The following is a 21,820-nucleotide window of genomic DNA, read 5'->3' as shown; positions in this document are numbered from 1 at the left end:
GCAACTAAAGGTATGGGTTATATAAAAGAAGGCATAGATAGGGTGCGGTATACCAAAGGTGTTGGAAAAGAATCTTATGCATTTGAAAATTAGAAATAAGAGCATAAGGTAGAACACAAACAAATAGGGACGTGGGTACACCCTAAAGGGGGGAAGTAGACAAGATAAGTACAAACATAGGAGAAAATCAACTAACGCTATCATATGTAAATGGGAATGCTTAAACTTCAAATGAGATCCCATAAGAGATGGATGCGATCATACTAGCACTAACGCACCGGATCCCATCAAAACTTCGAAGTTAAGTGTGCTTGGGTGAGAGTAGTACTAGGATGGGTGACCCCGTGAGAAGTGAAAAAGGAAATGAAACACAAGTATCAGTACCTATTTCCTACGTCTACAAGTAATCCTAACCTTTGGAACTCTGATATTGATTGCTCGATGAAAGTATATGGTATGGCAATGTGACAGAGGAACTCTCCATATAGTTGGTATAAGATCCGAAGAAAGGTTTTGGTTCACATTCGAGGACGAATGTTCTAAAGGGGGAAGGATGTTACACCCTATACTTTTGTACCTTGGAACGCTTCTTAAGCTTCTTAAGTTTCTAGGAAGGCTTTTAAGTTTCTTAGAAGTCATCATGTGAATCGGATAATCTATAATGCTATCAACTAATCCTAAGGAAAGGAGAATGAGATACTCCATAATAAAGAAGATTAAAAATAAGGTTATAAGAATCTAGAAAAAGTTGGAGGTCAAATAGTGAGTCGTAGGACTCGACTTACTTATGAAAGCTATTACTATGGACATTTTACATATTAAGCTATTGGATTGCATATCGAGTTGACATAGCAAGGATTACATAGGTTCTTAAAGTGAGACGAGATTACGAACCCACGGAAGATACGGAAGGAGGCATAGCACCTACTCGGAAGCAAGCAGGTGATGCACCTACTTGGACTAAGTAGGTGATGCACCTACTTAGGGGTGGACCCCACTGCCACATGGCAGCATATGGGTGGAGGCATGGCATGAGGTGGCGCCTACTACAAGAAATAAGACTTATTATGGCAAGATTTAGTGGCGACCCTACTTATTGCTATAAAAGCTTCATATTCAGTAGGGACATATATGGTCATTCCAAAATATTTAGTTTTAGTGGCGACTTATTTTGTGTCGCTGCTAATAGCTGTCACTAATTTCCAAATTATAAAGTCTTGCTAAAATAAAATTTAGGCGCCAAATATTTAGTAGCAAATTTTGAAATGTTGCCTCAAATAAGATTTTGTAGCGACCTAGTCACCTCTAATGTTAGTCCAACGAAATTAAATTTAAAAGAAAAATAAACTAAAAAATCTGGAAAATTTTGGAAAGCTTCGAGATATTAAAAGAACATCTCTTAGCTAAGCTAAACAAAAGGCCATTCTCATCAGCTCTTGGACAAAGCTAAACAAAAAAATAGATATTATATAGATTTGGGAAAAGGGATTGGAGGAAAGAAAAACAGAGACAACACTGCTAATAGAGGTTTCTCTTTGCTCGATTTATAGGAACAAGTAGTGTTGATCTGTTGGTGAAATATATATGAATAGGGTTCCTTTTTGCTGAATATTCTTCAATTATTTTACTAATAGGGTTCTATAAAGTAGGCATTTTATCAGGTATGTGCTCAAATCCCTTTCTAGATTTATGTATTTTAAGATTTCACATGTAATTTCTATAACTCACTTGAATTTTGTAGGAATGGGGTTCTCTAAAGTCGAAGGAGAAGGAAGAGAGTTCCTAGTTTGAAAATCACTGTGAGTGTAAGAAGTTTGAAGTTCTAAAGGATTGAACCAGTTCACCCATTTGAAGTTTTGAAAATCAGTTCGAGGTAAGTTAAAAGCTGAAAGTTCTAAAGATGTTTTTGTATTTTGTATTCTCGATCTTGCCAGGTAAACTAGAAGTTGAAATTCTGTATTCTCGTTTGTATTTTATATTTTGTATTCTTGATATCCTCTGTGTGGGTGTTTCTATATCTGTTGATGGAAATTTTGCATTTGGATTGCACATTGGAAAATCTATCTTGAAATCGAGAGTCTCTTCATTGTTTACATCTTTATCTCTTCATGGATTTGTGGTTTTGACTAGTTAAAGAATTGACACCTTTGTTGGAGAAAGAAGTATTCACAATTTTTTTACAGAGATTTATTTTTATACTTTGTGCAGTTCTGTCTAGTTAGCTAATCAATCGATTCTCTTTATTTGACGTTTCATTTTTTGGAGATGTGTAGAGTCGATATGACTCATTGTAAATAGCCATAGAATATATGGAGAATTCTAGTATCTGTCCTTATCTTTCGTGACCTACAAAAGATATGATAATACTTAAAAATTATAAGAATAACAATAACCGTATAATTATATAATTTGGAGGAGAGATATGAGATTGACGTTATTATGCAATAGATAGTTGATAAATTAAGAATTTGGTGCTATTAGAATGTGAAAAAGAGAAGATTATAAATTATAGATTGGTCTATTATGTGAAAAAAGTTTTTTCCTAGTAGATGCTCTATCTACGTTTTTTGATTAAAACAACTACGTAAACTATGAGTGCACCATAAAATTACTACTAATACGAACAAATTCACTACCTATTGCTTAGAAAAGTCCATGAGATCATCCGAGTTAAACTTTTTATTACCTGCATTATACTGCTTCAATTCTACAGGGTGTTTTAGGTTGTTGTGTGATGTTGTTGTTGGATGTTGCAGCTCTGAATTGTACAAGGAGCTGCAGTTTTGTATTAATTGCTACAACATCTTGTGGGTTTGTGCTGCAGCTCTGCAGTGTTTTTGTAGTTGGTGATCTTATCCACGATATTTTCTCCTAGGTGGTTTAGTCATAACCTGCAGCTTCTACATATTTGCAATGTACCTGCACAGTAGTAGATAATAGAGAATAATGGATCCTAGGTAGATAAGCATATATGAGAGGACTCCTCTTGATACAAAATATCTAAGAAAACCATAAAATAAGGGAGACTCTCCCCTTTACAATATAAACCAAAATAAGGATTCTTCAAAGAGGCTATAACTTCAAGGAAATACATAGCCCAAAAATGAAAGAAAGAAGAGAGAACATAAAAAAGAAAGAAATAAAAGAAAATTAGAAGAAGAGCTCATGGTGCTTCCTCTTGAGATAGTCTACAACTGATTTAAGGTGGTTCCTTGATCCTCTTCAGCTTTTGCCTGACATTCCAGTTTGTCTAGTAAGTAATACCCTGTTGTCTCCTTAGGAAGTTGCTGAAAGTTGTAGGCTTGATACAAACTATCAACCATATGGCTGTGCTTGGAGGTAGTGCCATTGTATATGAGGCTCAATAGCGCATCTGAATATTTACTTTTACTTTGCTAGATAATAACTGTAAACACAGTAAGTTGTTCTAGTCACAATCATATGTGATCTATGCTCCCTTTTTATTATTAGCATTTGATTGTGAGAATTTCCAACTTCTAGTCACAACCTCATTATTGATATTTTCCTGTAAAGTTATTTCTCAGTACTTCTCTGTCCAATATTTATCATTATGAATAATTGAATTAATTAACTTATTGATTTTTTTATTAAAATAGGAATGGATAAAAGTTGGTTGAATATTAGGAATAGAGTTGACCAAAAATATATAGATAGAGTAGAAGGTTTTCTTAATTGGGCATTCAGTCAACCCAAGGTGAACATATGATTTTATGTCCTTGTAAAGGATGTATGAACATTGTGTTCAAGCTAAGAATTGATATAAGAGTAGACTTATTGAAGAAGGGATTCTGGGATTCTTTTAAGGTGTGGGACTTGCATGGAGAAGTGTTGGTTAGAGTTGAAAATTCTAATGTCACACTTAATGATGAAGTAGAAGTTGATAGCATTGAAGAGGATGACATTACTCAAATGATCCACGATGCTTATGGATATATGAATCTGGATAATAATGCTACTTATTCGGAGGGAAATGAAGAGCCAAATATGCATGCTACAAAGTTCTACAAATTGTTAGAACATGGTAAGAAAGAACTTTATCCTGGTTGCACAAAAGTCTCAAAGTTGTCTTTTGTTGTTAAATTACTTCACTTGAAGTCACTTAACCATTAGAGCAACAAATCGATGGATGAGTTATTAAGGTTCTTTAAAGAAGTTCTTTCCGAGGGATCATTTGTACCTAGTTCTTTCTATGAAGCAAAATAGATGCATGCCAGAATGATTGTATTTCATATTGGAGCGATTATGTCAATGCTCAATCATGTCCTAAGTATGGCAAGTATAGATTGAAGTCAGTAAAACCCAAAGGCAAGAAAGTAGCTCATAAAGTATTGCGATATTTTCCAATCAAACCAAGGCTTCAAAGATTATACATGGAAAAAGAGACATCAAAGAAGATGAGGTGTCACAAGGAGGAGAATATTGATGACGGTTTGATGCGTCATCCATAAGACTCAATAGAATGGAAATCTTTCAATGAGCGTCATCCTACTTTTTTATTTGAGTTAAGAAATGTGCGATTAGGTTTAGCAAGTGATGGGTTTCAACCTTTTGGGAATATGAGTTGCAATCATAGTATATGGCCTGTCGTTCTAGTTACGTATAATTTGCCACCATGGGATTGCATGAAAGATCCATATTTCATGATGACACTTCTTATTCCAGGACCTAAGTCTCCAGGGAATGATATTGATGTATATTTACAACTAATGATTGATAAGTTGAAAGAATTATGGGATGGGGTGGAGACATATGATGCACACTCAAAATCTAATTTTCTTATGCGTGTGGCTTTGCTCTGGACGATTAATGACTTTCTTGCATATGGAAACCTTTTAGGATGGTCACCCAAAGGCAATCTTGCATGCCCCTGTTGCCATAAAGACACCCAATCAATTTCTTTATGCAATAAATTGTGTTATATGGGGCATCGTTGCTTCCTTCCTATGAACCATCCATGGCTTAAAAAGGATGCTATTTGATGAGAAAGTGGAAATGGGGATCGCACCTAGCCCTTTAATAGGTGATGAAGCACTTATGCAATCACACGAGTTGGGCAATGTGAGTTTTGGTAAAGTGCAAAAGTGAAAGCGTAATGTTTCTAACAATGCTTATAATTGGAATAAGAAAAGTATATTTTTTCAATTGCCTTATTGGAAGTGTCTTAAGTTAAGACATAACCTTGATGTGATGCATATAGAAATTAAATGTATCCGACAATATTTTATCAACTGTGATGAGTATGGTTGGTAAGACAAAGGACACATTGAAAAGTAGATATGATTTGGTGGACCTTGGTATTAGGGAAGGGTTGCATCTAATTGAGGACGGGCATAATAATTTGTTGCCGGCAGCTTGATATGCATTGTCCCCTCAAGAGAAGTTGAAGATATGCGATTTCTTAGCTAATTTCAAGGTTCCAGATGCCTTTTCATCAAATATTTCAAGGTGTGTTAAAGTACTTGAAAAAAAATACATGGATTGAAGTGTCATGATCATCATGTATTATTGCAAGATATTTTACCCGTAGCTATACGTGGTTTGTTACCTAAGGAAGTGTGTGAACCAATTATAGCCTTAGGTAATTTTTTCAAGAATCTATATGCTAAGTGCCTGAAAATTGACGATCTTGATATCCTAGAAGCTGAAATTCCTATCATATTATGCAAACTTCAAATGGTTTTTCCTCCGGCATTTTTTGATGTCATGATTCATTTGCCAATACACTTGGCAAGAGAGGCAAAACTTGATGAACCAGTTCAATACCGGGATATGTACCCTATTGAGAGGTAACACCTTATTCTATATATTGAAAACCAATATTTTTAAACTGTCATATTCTATAACTCTATTGATGAGAAATCTATATGTAGGTATTTGCGAACACTTAAGGGAGATGTTCACAACCCAGGTCATCCAGAAGGTTTAATTGCTGAAGGTCATATGGCAAGGGAAAACCTTACGTTTTACTCACAATATTTAAATAATATCTCAACCAAGTTCAATCAACCAACAAGAAATGATGATGGATTTGAATTACATGGTGGGATGTCTATATTTAAATTAAGTGGGCAAATAATAGGGGCTTCAGTGCGAAAGAAACTACCTCATTATAGTTCAACCAAGCATGTATGTATGTTCTTCAAAATTGCGAAGAGGTTTCAAAATTCATGGAGTAAGTCTCTTATTAATTCAAATATAATTTCACATTAAGATAATTTAAGTAATCTTAACCAACACAAAATGTAGGGAATACATGAGAGAGATTGAAATACAAGGTTCAATGAGATCTCATGGGATGCATAATAATGAGTTTATTGATTGGTTTCGTGCACGTGTAAGTATTCACTAAAACAACACTTTACTATTAGTGTTGGCATGTCGATATGAATAAATCTTATTTGTTTTTATAGATATTTGTACTATCTGTACAAGGATGTACAATAGATGAGCTCATAAGCTTATCCGTCGGTCTAGAACCATTGGTGCATCGATATTCAATATTTATGGTGAATGGATTTAGGTTTCAAACAAATAAACTTTTGAGAAAAACACAAAACAGTGGAGTACTTGTTAGGGGAGATGATGCAGACTCTAATAAGGAGTATTATGGTGTATTGGAGGACATTTATGAGTTGCATTATGTGGGAAATAGAAAAGTTTATCTATTCAAGTGTCATTGGTGGGATGTGGCTTTCCTAGGAAGAGGATATAAGATTGACAGTTATGGGTTTACAAGTGTGAATACTCATTGTACTTTGAATACAAATGAGCCATTTGTGCTGGCATCTCAATCTGAAAAAGTTTTTTACTTGAATGACACAATTGATAAATATTGGCTCATTGTTGTAAAGACAAATCCTCATGACCTTTTCAATATGCCTGAAGTAGAAGAAGAATTAATAAATGAAGAAGTTTATCAATAAGAGGAAGTGGAATGTAATATCTTAAATACTAATGACCAAGAAATTGATATTGCGGCGTCTTTACATAGGGATGATATTAAACCACAAGCTATTTTGCGTACCAATAATGAAGAAAATCAGGAGGATGATTTTATTAATGACAATAATATAGATGTATCCGAAAATGAAGAAAGCGAAGAAGAGTTAATTGATGATAATGATGGAGATGACAGTGATACATCCTTTTGAAGATTACTTAACAGAGACGACTGTATATATATCTACATCTTATTTTGATAAGTTTTATGTATTTTATTTTGATTAGGTTGACATGAAATTAATTCAAAACGCTTGTATCTACAACTTTATAAATAGAATCAGCATTTTAAGTTTAATCAATGTGTTACATTTCCATCAATAAGGCTATAGTTGTTAGCAAAATGTCACACATTTTTTTAATTTATTGATCTAATACGTTGTTTTATGAATTGATGTTTTCTTTAGCTGGTAGACATATGTTTTATCATCTTTAATTTCTGAATCTTATGCTTCTCTTTTTCAATCATATTGCAGGAAATGAAAGGAACTGGATGAAGTAAAAGTGGAAGAGGCAGTATAAGAACTGGACGTAGAAATTTTCAAGGATGAGAAAGTCTTGTTGGAACTGCATCTCAGCAACAAATACCACCAAGGGAAGGACCTCTATAGATAGAATAATCATCTAACCCAAGGTAAGGACCTCAGCAGATAAACCAAATATCAAATGACCCTATCCAAAGAACATCTCCAGAGACACAATCATCCAAAACTCTAGAAGAAAGTATACGCCCCTCCTTGAAGGTTGAAACTGGTGCAGGTTAGTCCATGTCCCTAGCTAGTGGTGCAGGATTGTCTGTGCTTGGTCTTGTTTCTGGAAATTTAAATTTACAAGGATATAATAGACTAATGGGTGGCATTCTGCAGCAAAGTAAATTAATTTGAAATGCTGGCAGTTTCTCTTCTTCTAGTTCTGCTAGTTCCCTTTATCTGCTAGTTTTCATACTTGACAGAGGCTTAAGTAATTTCGTTCTTTCTTGGGTGCAGATATAGACACTTATTTAATAATCTTCTTTTGATCTGTTTCTTAAAATATATAAGCTCAAACTTTTATGTAGCTTTAAGTTGAAAAAAAAGAGGATAGTTGGTTAAAAAAAGATGTTTTTGCAACATGAAAAGTCTTCTATTCCCTTTTCTTGATGGGGATCAAATACAAATCATTTCCCTTAGCTTTGAGTTTGTGGTACATAACCTTCTTGGCCTTTCAAAATATATACATAACTACCTCGTTATGAACTAAACTGAAACTGTTTGTACATTATTTCACCTTACGAGAGTGAGATTGGTTCTAAGCTTACTCTTCATGAAAAATACAACAGCGAAAATCCCGAATTTGCAAGCTTTTAGTGGAGATGCTAAGATGCCATGATTGCATATAGTTCTCAAGATCACCATATTATTGATTTATAGTTTCTCGCATCAATAAAAAGAGAGGAAGAGGAAAATATAAATCTAAGACTATTGATATTAAAACCAAATATGGAGGAAAAATTATTCTAATTATTCCAAATGACATTGATAGAGATGTGGGTTTTGGTACTAGAGATATTGTTAATTACTGTGGCTTGATCATGAGGAGCAGCATCTCATTTCGAGATGAAAATTGGCAGAAGATTGTTTTAAAATATGAAGAAGCAATGTGGTATAAGGTTAAGGTAATAAATTACTTTCTATTTTTTAATGTCTTCAAATTACTTAATTTATCAAATTTAATAGTATAATGTGTTCAGGACAAATTTAAATTTTATGGTGGACTGCGAGAACATAAGTTACAAGGCTTTGTGATAAGCACTATGCATTTTTAGGGCATGGAAAGCTTGATTGCATAATTTTTACTCTGCCTATGATACTGATAAAGAAAGATTGTCTCATCAACCTAAGGATATTGAGTTGGAGGACTGGAAATACCTAGTTAAGTATTTTGGCAGTGAGAAATTCAAGGTAACTTTATTATAACCAAAACATTATTTTCCACTCTATAATCTTAGACATATTCTTACATGGACAACATGACATCTTTCAGTAGCTATCTAGACTAGCATAAATATTTTCTGATCTCTTGACTTGGTACAGGTTGTTAGTGAGAGAAAAAAAATAGAAAAAAATAGATAACTAAGCATTCTTGTAGGACACGATCATTTGCAGAAGTAGAGGAAGCTACGGTGAAAACACATTTGTTATTCTATAATTACATATACTTCTTTTTATTTATATGATTAATTTCTTATATATTTTTTTCTTATTGAACTATATTATAGAAAAATCCTGAATCGGGAGAAAAAGACACACCAGATAAAGTCTGGGAGATTCAGCATACACATAAAAAATGACAACAGAGAACGTGTATGGTTGGATCCGCAATCCTAACAGATTCATGTAATTCCCTAAAGACATTACCTTATTATCTTTTTGATCTACTACAAGTTACTTTATTCCTTTTTTTGGAGACAACTTCTTCTCAAGATAGTCATTTTCACCTTGTCTACTTCAATATGTAATCTTTCTTCTTTGGATTTGTGGCTGTGTTTGGGCAAAACATCAACTGTAAAGTTGCTTTGTCTATGTAAATAAACACCCTTGAAGACATGAAAATGAGAACACCATTAAGGTCTTAACTGTAGCTGCAATTTCTGCCCTATATTTCTATAGGTTCTGAAGGTAAAGATGAGAATGACTGTTGTAAGGTCTTGCAGGTTGTTGGATGCTAAAGGTTCCAAGGATGGTTGTATTGTAGATGTGTACATGGTTGTGTAGTTGAGGTATTTGTTGTTGGATGCTGCAGCTCTGTAGTAAACTTAGATTTTGATGTAGTAATCCACTCCATTGCACTATGCTACATCAACCTGCAGGTTTTAGATGTATGCTTTAATTCCACAACAAAGTCATTAAGTACTTCAACACTTTATTTACCTGCACAATAGAAGCAAACAAGAGAGGAGTTCCAAGTGTTGTATTAAGTGTTGCAGGTCTACAATATACCTATACAACAGAAATAGAGAAGAAATGCCTACTCTAGTCCTTATCTCTAATGATAAGTTATTTAGTCTAGGAAAGCTATAAAAAAGGGAGACTCTCCCCTTTACAAAGGTCCTAACTATTAAATCTCCAAAGTTGATATAGCTATGAAATAGAGGCATCCAAATTGAAGAAGAAGAAGTTAGAACACTAAAGCTGTAAGAAGAGTTCAAGGAGGTTGTTTGATCCTCTTTAGTTTTCTTCTTCTAAAACTTGTCATCCCTAGCTTGTCCAACTTGATGTAGCCCGTAGTTTCTTGTGGCAGTTGCTGAAAATTATAGAAATATTATGTATGTTTAAGCATATGTCTGCATTTAGATAATGTATCTGCAGGGAAGTTTGCTTCTCGGAATACATGTTTGCATTGGAAGAAGTCCAAAAGCTGGACCAAAGAAAGTCCAAAGTTACTTTCAATATGTACGTTATGTTTTGGTGAAATAATTAAATGTTATTGCAGGGTCAGCTTCAACAACTTGTTATTAAACAACAATCTGAAGAAATCGAGCATCCCATGACTAGGGATGAGATTTTATCATCGGTTCTCGGTGAGAGATTAGGCTATGTTCGGGGAAAAGGATATGGAAAAAAGCCTCCTAAAAAGACTCAACTACATCAGTCAGACATAGAGGCAAGTGTATCTTTGGCAATGGAAAGTATTCGTCAAGAGATGCAAGCTGATATGGATCGAAAGTTACAAGAAGAACATGAAAAAATGACTGTTGATTTGAAAAAGAATATGAAAGAAGATTTGTAGAAACAATTAAAAGAGGAGCGTGAACACATGAATGGCGAGGTAGACAAGATGTTCCAAGAACAAATGAATGCTATTATGACTATAATGCAACAGGTACTTTCTCTTGCTCCTTTGGAATATAATAAATTGTATGAAAGTTGACTAGTTATTAGGCAAATACAATAACTGAAATGTTTTCTGGAAAGCTTCCCATGGCTTTAGAGATGCCGAATCCAACAAAGCTATGGCCTATGGAAAACAAGAACTACTTTAGTTATCAATAGTAAGTGGAAGATTATTGGAAGTTTTTTGTGTTATTTATTTACTGGAAACTAGTGAAGGCTTCTGATAAGCTATCAACAACCTCATCATTATCTAGAGGACACTTTTGGGAAAGCTTCTCTTGGTTTCAGCTGGTGAAACTCATTTAATAAGTCACTAAGGCATGATTTTTTATTAAGGTTTCCAGATAAAGTGCTCAAGTCTTGTGTTATTGTAGATTTTGGTTTTGTAAACTTTTTAGTTTTTGTGTTTCCATTTTTGGAGTCAAAATTCTGCTTCTTTTAGTTGTTATTTACAAAATATTGTTGCTTTAGCTGTTACTTTATATTGTGAAGTATAAAGAAAAGTTAAGATTTTAGGTTGGGATATGAAGAGTAACATCCCAAGTAACATGTTCTTGGCAAGAAAAAAATTGGTAATTTTCCTTTTCTATAGACTAAGTACTGTTTGATATTAAATTAGGACTCAATAGAAGATGTATGAAAAGGTGCTATGTTTAACACCCTCAGTCCTCTTTTGACTATTTTTTTTACTGATTATAGGAGAAAAGAAATACTATGAAAGAAAGTTTGAGACATTGAATTCATTCAAGGAAGTTGATATTATTTTTTTATTTTCAGGGATAAGGTTCTTATGCAATGAGGCCCAATCAAGAAGTAGTTTGAAGGCGTGCAATGGGAGTTTTTGCTTTTCGTATTTGTATATGCAAACACAAAATGCTTTTGTTCTAATTTTGTGAGATACAATGATAACTGAAGTACTAGCTAATATGTACGTACTCATAAATGCTTTTGTTCTAATTTTGTGAAGTACTATATATTAGATGTTTTTAATATCTATATATATATATATATACTAATTTTAGAGAATTTAGTTTTAAAACACTAAATATTGGTCTTTAGTAACGAGATGAATATTACCTTTTGCAATGACAAAAAAGTTGCCACTGATATTTAGTGGATTTTTGCGGCTGTTAATTAATTACGTTTAGCAGCGACATAAAGTTGATGTTAATAGTTTATACTTTTTTGCAGCGATAGGAGACGCTACTAATTAATATTAACATTTATCAGCGACATAAAAGTTGCCACAGTTAGCTTATAAGTTTTTGTGGCAACTATGTCGCCACTATAGGGCATACTTTAGGAGCGACATAAAAATTGCCACAGTCAGTTAATAAGTTTTTGTGGCAACTATGTCGCCACTATATTAGGAGTGACATAACAGTTGCCACAGTTAGCGTATAAGATTTTGTGGCAACTATGTCGCCACTAAACATGATATTTTAGGAGCGACTTTCCAAATATTTGTGTTGTAAATTATTATTTTTTGTGACATATTTGTTTATATATTGTGTCGAATTATATCGCCACAAATGGATTTTTATTGTGGTGACATTATTTAATAGTCACAAATAACCTTTAGTTATGGAACTACTAGGAACGGAGTAATTGTCGCTGCTATATACCTTTAGCGGCGACTTTGAAGCATTTTGTAGTGATGTTTAGCGCTGCAATAAGTCTTATTTCTTGTAGTGGCCCTAGGGGGCTTCCAGTTTCACCCCTAGGGGCTTCCACGTGTCACCTCCAAATATGGGATATATATGCTGAAATTATGACTAAGGAAATTATTTTTCAGCATCTACCCTTAAGAAAAATTTGAGAAAACTTGAGGGAGAGAAGAGAGAGTCACGGCAGCCACAAGAACAAGGTAGGCCCTCTATTTTTTATCCTTAAATTAATTATTTAAGGTATCCTACGGGTACCTAATGGTGTTAATAGCATAAAGTAATTATTTGAGGCAGCAGGAAGTGCAGCGAGCAGCCCCACCAATTTTCAGCATGTTAAGAGAACTTCCGAGATAAGTTTTAGCAAGTTTTATCAAGGTATGACTTGGTTCTCTTCTCCCATATTTTGGTGAGAGTTTTTACATGTTATGAGGGTGTTAATAATTTAAATTTAATTTTTCTATCAGCACCAAGCGGACAACAAACAGTCACGACGTTTCAGCTGCGCTAGAAGAACTTCCGAGGCATGTTTTGGCAAGCTTTGGCCAATTTCGGGTAAGGTAATACCTTTCCCTTAAATTTGGAGTTTATGGTGGTTTTATGAAGTGTATTACACGTTTATTAAGGGTCTGGAAATATGAAAATCCCATAAATATGCTTGATGTTCGAAACAAACTAAATTGGAGTCGCTATAGTTAAATTGTAGTCGAAGCAAGGTGTTGTATTTGTGGTGTGCTACTGCAGGTGTGTGGTGGTTTGTTTTAGGTCCTAAAAGTATTCTAAAAGTGGTGTGGTAGCTGCTGGACTCATCCACATGACCCCTCATTTCGTATAATTAAAGGTTTTGCGAAATAAAGAATGGAAACCCTATTTTGGTATCGTAATTTTCAGCAAGTTGTTTGGAGTTTATGTTGTGTAATGTTGCCAGGTTTTATTTGTATATGAGCTACAGGTTGTTATTGTTGGTTGGATGTAGTGGTTAGGTATCTAATTAGAAATTCGGATAGGGCATCTTATAGAGGAGATGCTGCCCGATTTCCGTTAACTCCTTAACTAACAAAGGAACTAGTCGAGAAGGCGAGTGAGGAGATGAGTTCTATGAATACTCGTATGTAACTTAAGATGTTGGAAAGTCGAGGGTTGTATATGTTCGTATTGCTTTCATGTTAAATAGGTTCAAGATACGACGAGGTGAATGTGTTAAGAGTAATCCGTAAGAGGTATGTAAAGCTAACGTTTCCTCTTTTTGGCATGTTTTGGGCATAAGTATGTAAATCTTATTCTTTCTCTTGGCATGTTTCAACATAAGTATGAAAAGCTAATCTTTCTTTTGGCATGGTTTTATAAAACAAATATATGACTTTTTTTTGGTTCCAAGGAAGTTCCTATTCTTAGAGCCACTAGGATGGCCAATTTCATAGTTTCCAAAGTACATTTTATTGCGCTTTAATACGAGTATATAAATCCAGGAGTTCCATTTTGATATTATCCATAGTGACTTTCAAAAGGTACTTAATATGATTCTTGTCTTGATTTTGAATGATAGCTTATTTTAATTATTCCATTGAGCCCCATAATATATCTTGAAATATGGAAGACTATTTTGACATATACCATTGTGAAATCTGAAAGACACGTACTGTGATTATCGCTAAATTTTTCTTATATGACTTGGCATCAGAGTTACGCTATTGAGTCTACGGAAATTTTTTGTATTTTATATTGCATATAGTTTCTCACTACTCCATGCATGGATGCCTCAATGCTTCCTTCACCGAGCGCGGGTCAGGTTTTGTTATCGTGCGTACATCTTTGCATTGTTTGCCATGCCCCGATGTGAGGGGGAAGGTACGACCTGTACATGGGTTTTGTGGAGTTATGATATGCCATGTACATATATGATATGATATGATCTGATATGACCATCTGATATGATATGATTTGTTATGGAGATATTTCCTACTCTAGAGTTATGATGTGCTGTGGTACCAGTGAAAGGGAGGCGACCATATTTTGTATTTGTTGACCGAGTCCCATAATGGGGTCGGATATGGCATATGTTTTTCTGCATACATTATATGTGGTTATGAAAAGTATTTTGATATTCTGGATATTTTGCTCATTTTTGCACCTTCAATTCTGGTAATGGCTTTACTTGTTACAGTCCAGGCTTTACATGCTCAGTACATATATTGTACTGACCCCCCATTCTTCGGAGGGGTTGCATTTCATGCCCATAGGTACAGATGTTCATTTTTAAGATCCGCCAGCTTAGGATTTCTGCTCAACTATTCGTTTATTTAGGGGTATGACGGGGTCCATTCGCGCCATATGATACAGTTAATACTCCTAGAGGTATGTAGACATATGTATGTGGGTTGTTGTGAGTTTGTTCAGTTGTAAATGTTTTTATGATATGGCAGCCTTATCGGTTTGCGTGTCCTTTCATGATATGATATGAATGAAAGAGGCTACATGTACATGGAAGTGTTATTACCCACTGGGGTTCTTGTGTATAGTTCTTATATTTGACAATTATGTATACAGTGGTCCTGGTCGGACCATAGTCACGGCCTATGGGGTTGGGTCATGATAACTAGCCACTTTCTTACTATGCTTTACCTATTTTAATAACGATCCTCGTTATATTCACATCATATGTTGTTCGTATTCCAACCTATGGTATAACACTTCTTAACCTTTTTCATGATTCTTACTATGCGTTACTTACTCTTTTTAGTTAGTCTTATCCTTAATATCTCCCAAGCTATCCTATTAATACTATATATCCATCACAATTCTGTTTCCCTTGAACTCTTGTATTAATCATACTGTTACTCCCTTTTAATTATAGCTCATCATAGTTTATCCCTGTGTATCAATTCCATCGGTACCTTAATATATCGTTCTATCCAGAACTACTAGTCTTCTCTAAATCATCTCCCTAGGGTGACAAGTCTTTTCCAACTTCGGTTTACCATATCAATATCGACCTCCTAGTTTCTATTGCCATCAATTTAGTAATTAACTTATTTCCCGAGGTCAACCATACTCGTGGTTTAGACAAATCTTCTCATTATTGTGGGAACGACCTTTCAAGTCATACTACAGCCCTGTATCTTATTCTTTTTTTATTTTTAGAAACATTTGGGCAGAGTTTCCTCTGTATTTCTTACTATCTCAAACCTGCATGCAGAAAATACCAATAGTGCCTCATAGGGCCAACATGTATAAAGATATATATATATATGTATCATATCACATCATATCACATCCCCACAAGGCGCCCAATATCAACCACAGTATAAAATGATGGACTTACCTCGTATGTCCAACTCGAATTGCACCCGTTACACTTTTCTATTTACTTTTTCTTTCAATTTTCAACTTTACATTTCAATCATATTTCAATCTTCTTACCTTATTCAGCATGCCTCTTTCAGACCATTACTTACTTGTATACTGTGTATCTTCCAATATCATTCGTTAATTTCTTCTATCGATGTCGTTCTTTAGTTGAAACCAAAGGTGAGTAAAATAAAGGAATTTCATTTCCTATGGCTGGGCTCTATCGCACGATCTAAGAAAAGAAAGAAATATATTATCCTAAATGCCCCGTAGCCTCTTGTTTATAGATGTGGCACACAACACACTGATAAACAAGACTTTACTAGACAAGTGTGTAGACATTCCGAGGAAGGACCACTCTGATACCACTTTTGTCACGACCCACTCCGTAGGCTGTGACTAGTGCTCGAGTTGGGCACTCATATGTACACTTAGCTATACTTAGCGTGTTAGCAGCATAAAAAATGTAGAAATCAAAATAGGGCTCTGGACAAAGGAGCACTATCAACCAACAGGGTGGATGTCCTAAGAGAGAGGATTGGAAAACCGAGCGTCTGTACCTGCGGGCATGTAATGCAGCCCCTGAAGAAAGAGGGTCAGTACAGATAATGTACTGAGTATATAAAGCATGGACTATAATAGGTAAAGCCATTACCAGAACAAAAGGTGCAAAAATGAGAAAAATCTCCAGAATATCAAAATGCTTTTCATAACCACAAATAATGTATGCAGAAAAACATATTCCATATCCGGCCCCTTTATGGGACTTGCTCAACAAATTGTGGTCGCTGCCTCGTCACTAGTGCCACAACACATCATAACTCCAGAGTAAGGAATATCTCTGTAACAAATCATATCATATCAGATGGTCATAGCAGATCATATCATATCATATGTGTACATGGCACATCATAACGCCACAAATCAAACCCATGTACAGGTCATACCTGCCCCCTCACATCAGCGCATGGCGAACGATGCAGAGAAGTACGTGCGATGACAAAACCTAAACCAGGCTTGGTGAAGAAAGCATTGAGGCATCCACGAGTGGAGTAGTGAGAAACTAAATGCACTTTAAATTATATTTGAGACTCGATGGAGTTAACAAAATGAGCTATTATTCAAACATCAAGACAAGAGTCGTATCAAGTAACTTTTTAATATCACTATGAGTTATATCCAAATAGAACTTTTGGAATCATATACACGTATCTAGGCACGATAAAATATCCTTTGGAAAATTGAGAAGTTGGCCATCCTAGCGGCTCTACGAATAGGAACTTCCTTGGATTCATTTAAAAGTCATATACTTGTTTTATAAAAACCATGCCAAAAAGGAAGATTAGCTTTATATAGTTATGTAAAAACATGCCAGGAGAAAGAACGGTTAGCTTTACATACTTATGCCAAAGACATGCCAAAAGAAGGAATGATTAGCTTTACATACCTCTTACGGATTACTCCTAGTATATTAGCCTTGTCGTCTCTTGAACCTATTTAACATGAAAGTAATACTATGGTTAATAACCTTTTACTTTCCAATTCCAAGTCTCCATAGACGTCATTTTCTTATCCATTCCCTCGATTAGTTCATTACTAGTTCCTAAGTTACCTAAAATTGGGCAGCATCTCCCCTATAACTTTAACATCCCCGAGATTTCAACTCGGCCAAAATATCAACAACCATACAAACAAAAACAACCACCAGCATATATATATAAATAAATCACTTCAACATTACCCAATACAACTCCAAACAACTAGCTCCGAACTACGATACCAAAATGGACTTCTTAGCCTTTATTTCGTAAAATCTTTTACCATACAAAATGGAGGGTCATGTGGCTGCAACCAGCAGAACCCAGACCCAATTTTGAGTACTTTCTATCCCTGAAACACGAAATTAAACAACCCCCAACCTGCAGCACCACCACAACAACACACTACTCGACTTCGATTTACCTACTACGACTTCAATTTAGTTTGTTTTTAATGTCTAGCATCCTTATACAGTTTTTCCACTTCCAGCCTCACTTAAGACATGTAATATTACCCATAACGACATCATAAACTTCAGTTTTAAAGCTAAATTCTTACCTTATCCAAAACTCGCCAAAACTTGCCTCGGAAGCTCTTCTAGCGCGACTGAAACTTCATGGCTGTTTGTTGTCCGATTGGGGCTGCTCCCAACCATAAATTTATATTAATAACACCTTCATACCTCGTGGTATAACCCATATAATCAATTGATGGAACGAAATTGGAGAACATACCTTTTTTTCTTCTGAAAACCGTAGCTCTTTTTTCTCTGTAGCTTAAGTTTCTCTTCTCTTGTTTTTGTCTAGAACTTTCTTGGAGATAAGATGACTTATAGGATATGGATGAACTTAAAATCATAAATTATATATATATATAAGCCACTTTAAGAGGGGACATATGTCATCTCCTAAGTGGTGACACATGTCAAGCCCTAAGTGGTAACACGTGTCAAGCCCTCATTGGGCCAACACATCCCCTCCTCTAATCACAGGCTGCCGCATGGCATGTGGAGTCCACCACCCTTGCTCTAGTCTCTAACATGTGTCACTCTCTCATGCTTCCATGTGGCACTCTCTCTTGTTGCCATGTGGTACTCCCTCTTATTGCCATGTGACACTCCCTCTTGCTGCCACGTGTCACCTTCTTTTCCTCCTCGTTGGTTCGTAATATCGTCTTGCTTTACCAATATATGTAATACTTTCTACGTAAGCTTGGTATGAACTCAAGTATCTTAAGTATGTAAGATTTCCAAGTTTGTAGTTTACGTAAATAAGTTGAGTCTTACAACTCATTATTCGGTCTCCAACTTTTTCCGGATTCTTATAACTTTATTTCCAATCTTCTCTACTATGGGGTATCACATTTTCCCTTCCTTAGAGTTGTTTGGTAGCGTTATAGATTATCCGGCTCACATGGTGACATCTAAGAATCTTAAGAACCTTTCAAGAAACTTAAGAAGTTTAAGAAGCTTAAAAATCTTTCAAGAAACTTTAAAACCCCTCAAGGTACAAAAGTTTTTCAGGATACAAAAGTATGGGGTATAACATTCTTCCCCCATTTAGAACATTCATCCTCGAATGTTAACCCGTCTTATAGGGTTTTATGAGGATTTTTGGGAGTTCTCCATCACAGTTGTCTTCCAATCCTTTTAGAAGTTTAGACTACCTTTGGATATAGGGAACAAGTATGGATATCTCTTCTCTACCTCTCTGTAACGTATCCAAAATTTTATAACTGTATTGTTCTCATTGCAACCTTATTCCTTTTACCACATACTTACTCACTTGGCCCTATATGTAACACGTACATATTCATAGGTTGCATAACCCTGCCAGTACAACTTGTATTTGGTAGACGTAGTCTTTTCATCTTCGTGTTCATTCTGCTTCACCTATCTCATTCACATTGAAATTTGCTTGTCCCATGTTATCATACTTCTTTATTTTCTTTTATTCACTCCTTGCCCATCTCACTTCCAATCATAGGAGGCTTTCTGTCCCTTTTCCTTGGTTATTTATCTATCGCAATATCATTTGCGACCAACACTATAGCCAACATCTTGGCTTTTGACCCCGCATGGTATCATTATCCTTCACACAATCTCTTGAATTATTTGATACCCTTCCCTGGTCATACCTTTTCGTTTTTATACACACCCATCTTCTAATATTATGTCATGTAGGGTTTTGCCAAAAACTTCTTGACACCGCCTTAATTACCATTCTGACTTCTATCCCGTTATTGTTGGCTTTCAACCCTTCTAACTTTCTTTAGCATGGGATCCTCTTGAAGTCTAAACATCCATGTCTGCTATATTGTAGTATCCATTATTTCTATCTTTCCCTTGCATTCTTCTCAACTGCTTCCCCCCATAAGGGGGGTACTTATACCTTTGTCCAATCTCAAAACTCATCCAATCTCTTTTCCTAATTCGCCTGGTACCGTATCATGTCCATCTCTTTCTTCATCCTTCATAACTTGATTTTGTACGTATGAAACCTTGACAAAGTAACAAAGCGACGAGAACTTTTCTATACATAGTGCGACATCTCATCTATTAATCTGTACTTGCGTAATGTGACCTATGGAATAACTCATCCAAGGCCACACTTCACTTATCTTTAATAAAAGTTAATTAGAACTTTTAGTGGTTCCAATTTCAATTCGGCAATACTTGTATTCCGAAGATAATTGTCCAAGGTTCTCTTGCGGGAGTAGCTTTATCCCAACCTATATCTTTTATTTCTTGGGATGAATGTATATTGCACCATTTGATCCTTAAGTTTACCGTCTTTGTCTCTTAAGGATTCCACTATTGTCGAGGCGACATTGTTTGCACGCACCACCCCTTTACACCTTATACCCTTTGCCCTTACTGTGTACCCAAAATCGGCTTTTAATTTAATATACAACATACCAAGTTTGCCTCAATCAGGGCCTCACCTTACAACCATGCAGTCGTATTGCCCTTTTAAGTTCATTTTGTACGTTTCCCTTTCATTCCATATATGCATTCCTTTAATCATATCTATCTTGGGTGCTTCCGTAGATTTCTCTTATTATTTATCCCGTCTATGTCTATCTTTTATTCCGCACAAGATGGATCTTATACTACCTCTATATTATTTAGAATGCATTACTTCTACATAATCCTTTTTCTCATTTCCAAAATGTATTCTGTCCATCCATCTTTATTCGTGTCATACCAATTATTCCCTAACACCCATTTTATCTCGCTGCTTATCCTTCTATAGCTTGGTCTTTCATAGTTTCGTCACTTTTAGCATTCGTATCTTCGGCTATACATGTCATGACCTATTATTACACTATCATATCGCTTTTTTCTTGCTTACTCCTTTCAGTTACTCTTTCTTTCCTTATGCTTGCTATTATTTCCGTTATCGCATAATATTTATTCGCAACTTTCCCTATGGAACTTGATAAGTCTTTCTTATTTATTCCCTATCCCGCTTTTCCATTTCACACTTACCCTTATATTCTTATTACACGGACACGTCCTATCACTAGCCACTTTCTTACTAGGCTTTACCTATTTTCAGAACAATTATCATTATATTCACATCATATGCTGTTCATATTCCACCCCATAGTATAACACTTCTTAACCTTTTTCACGATTCTTACTATGGGTTACTTGCCCTTTTTAGTTAGTGTTATCCTTAATATCTCCCAAGCTGTGCTATTAATACTTCATATCCATTACAATTCTAATTCCTTTGCACTCTTGTCTTAATCATACTGTTACTCCCCTTTAATTATAGCTCGTCACAGTTTATCCCTGTGTATCAATTCCGTCGGTGCCTTAATATATCGTTCTATCTAGAACTACCAGTCTTCTCTAAATCATCTACGTAGGGTCACAAGTCTTTTCCAACTTTGGTTTACCATATCAATATCGACCTCCTAGTTTCTATTGCCATCAATTCAGCAATTAACTTATTTCTTGAGGTTAGCCATACTTGTGGTTTAGACAAATCTCATCATTATTGTGGGCATAACCTTTCAAGACATACTACAGCCCTGTATCTCATTCTCTTTTTATTTTTAGGAAAATTTGGGCATAGTTTCTTCTCTATTTCTTACTATCTCAAACATGCTTGCAGAAAATATCAACAGTGCCTCACAGGGCCAACATGTATAAAGATACATATATTGTATCATATCACATCATATCACAGCCACACAGTGCGCCCAATATCAACCACAGTATAAAATGATGGACTTACCTCGTATGTCCAACTCGAAGTGCACCCGTTATACTTTTATGACTACTTTTTCTTTTAATTTTCAACTTTACATTTCAATCTTCTTACCTTATCTAGTATGCCTCTTTCACAGCATTACTTACCTGTATAC

The 21,820-nt window shown here is 35.2% G+C and overlaps 1 pseudogene; it reads left to right on the top strand.

Annotated features, from left to right (window-relative positions):
- Positions 1-250: 250 nt before the first annotated feature.
- Positions 251-372, top strand: LOC129871783 (5S ribosomal RNA; annotated as a pseudogene).
- Positions 373-21,820: the final 21,448 nt, after the last annotated feature.

The sequence above is a fragment of the Solanum dulcamara genome, chromosome 10 (genome assembly GCF_947179165.1).
Source record: "Solanum dulcamara chromosome 10, daSolDulc1.2, whole genome shotgun sequence".
Taxonomy (NCBI): Eukaryota; Viridiplantae; Streptophyta; class Magnoliopsida; order Solanales; family Solanaceae; genus Solanum; species Solanum dulcamara.
The sequence above is the reverse complement of the archived record's forward strand: the minus strand, read 5'-3'. Positions and strand labels throughout refer to the sequence as shown.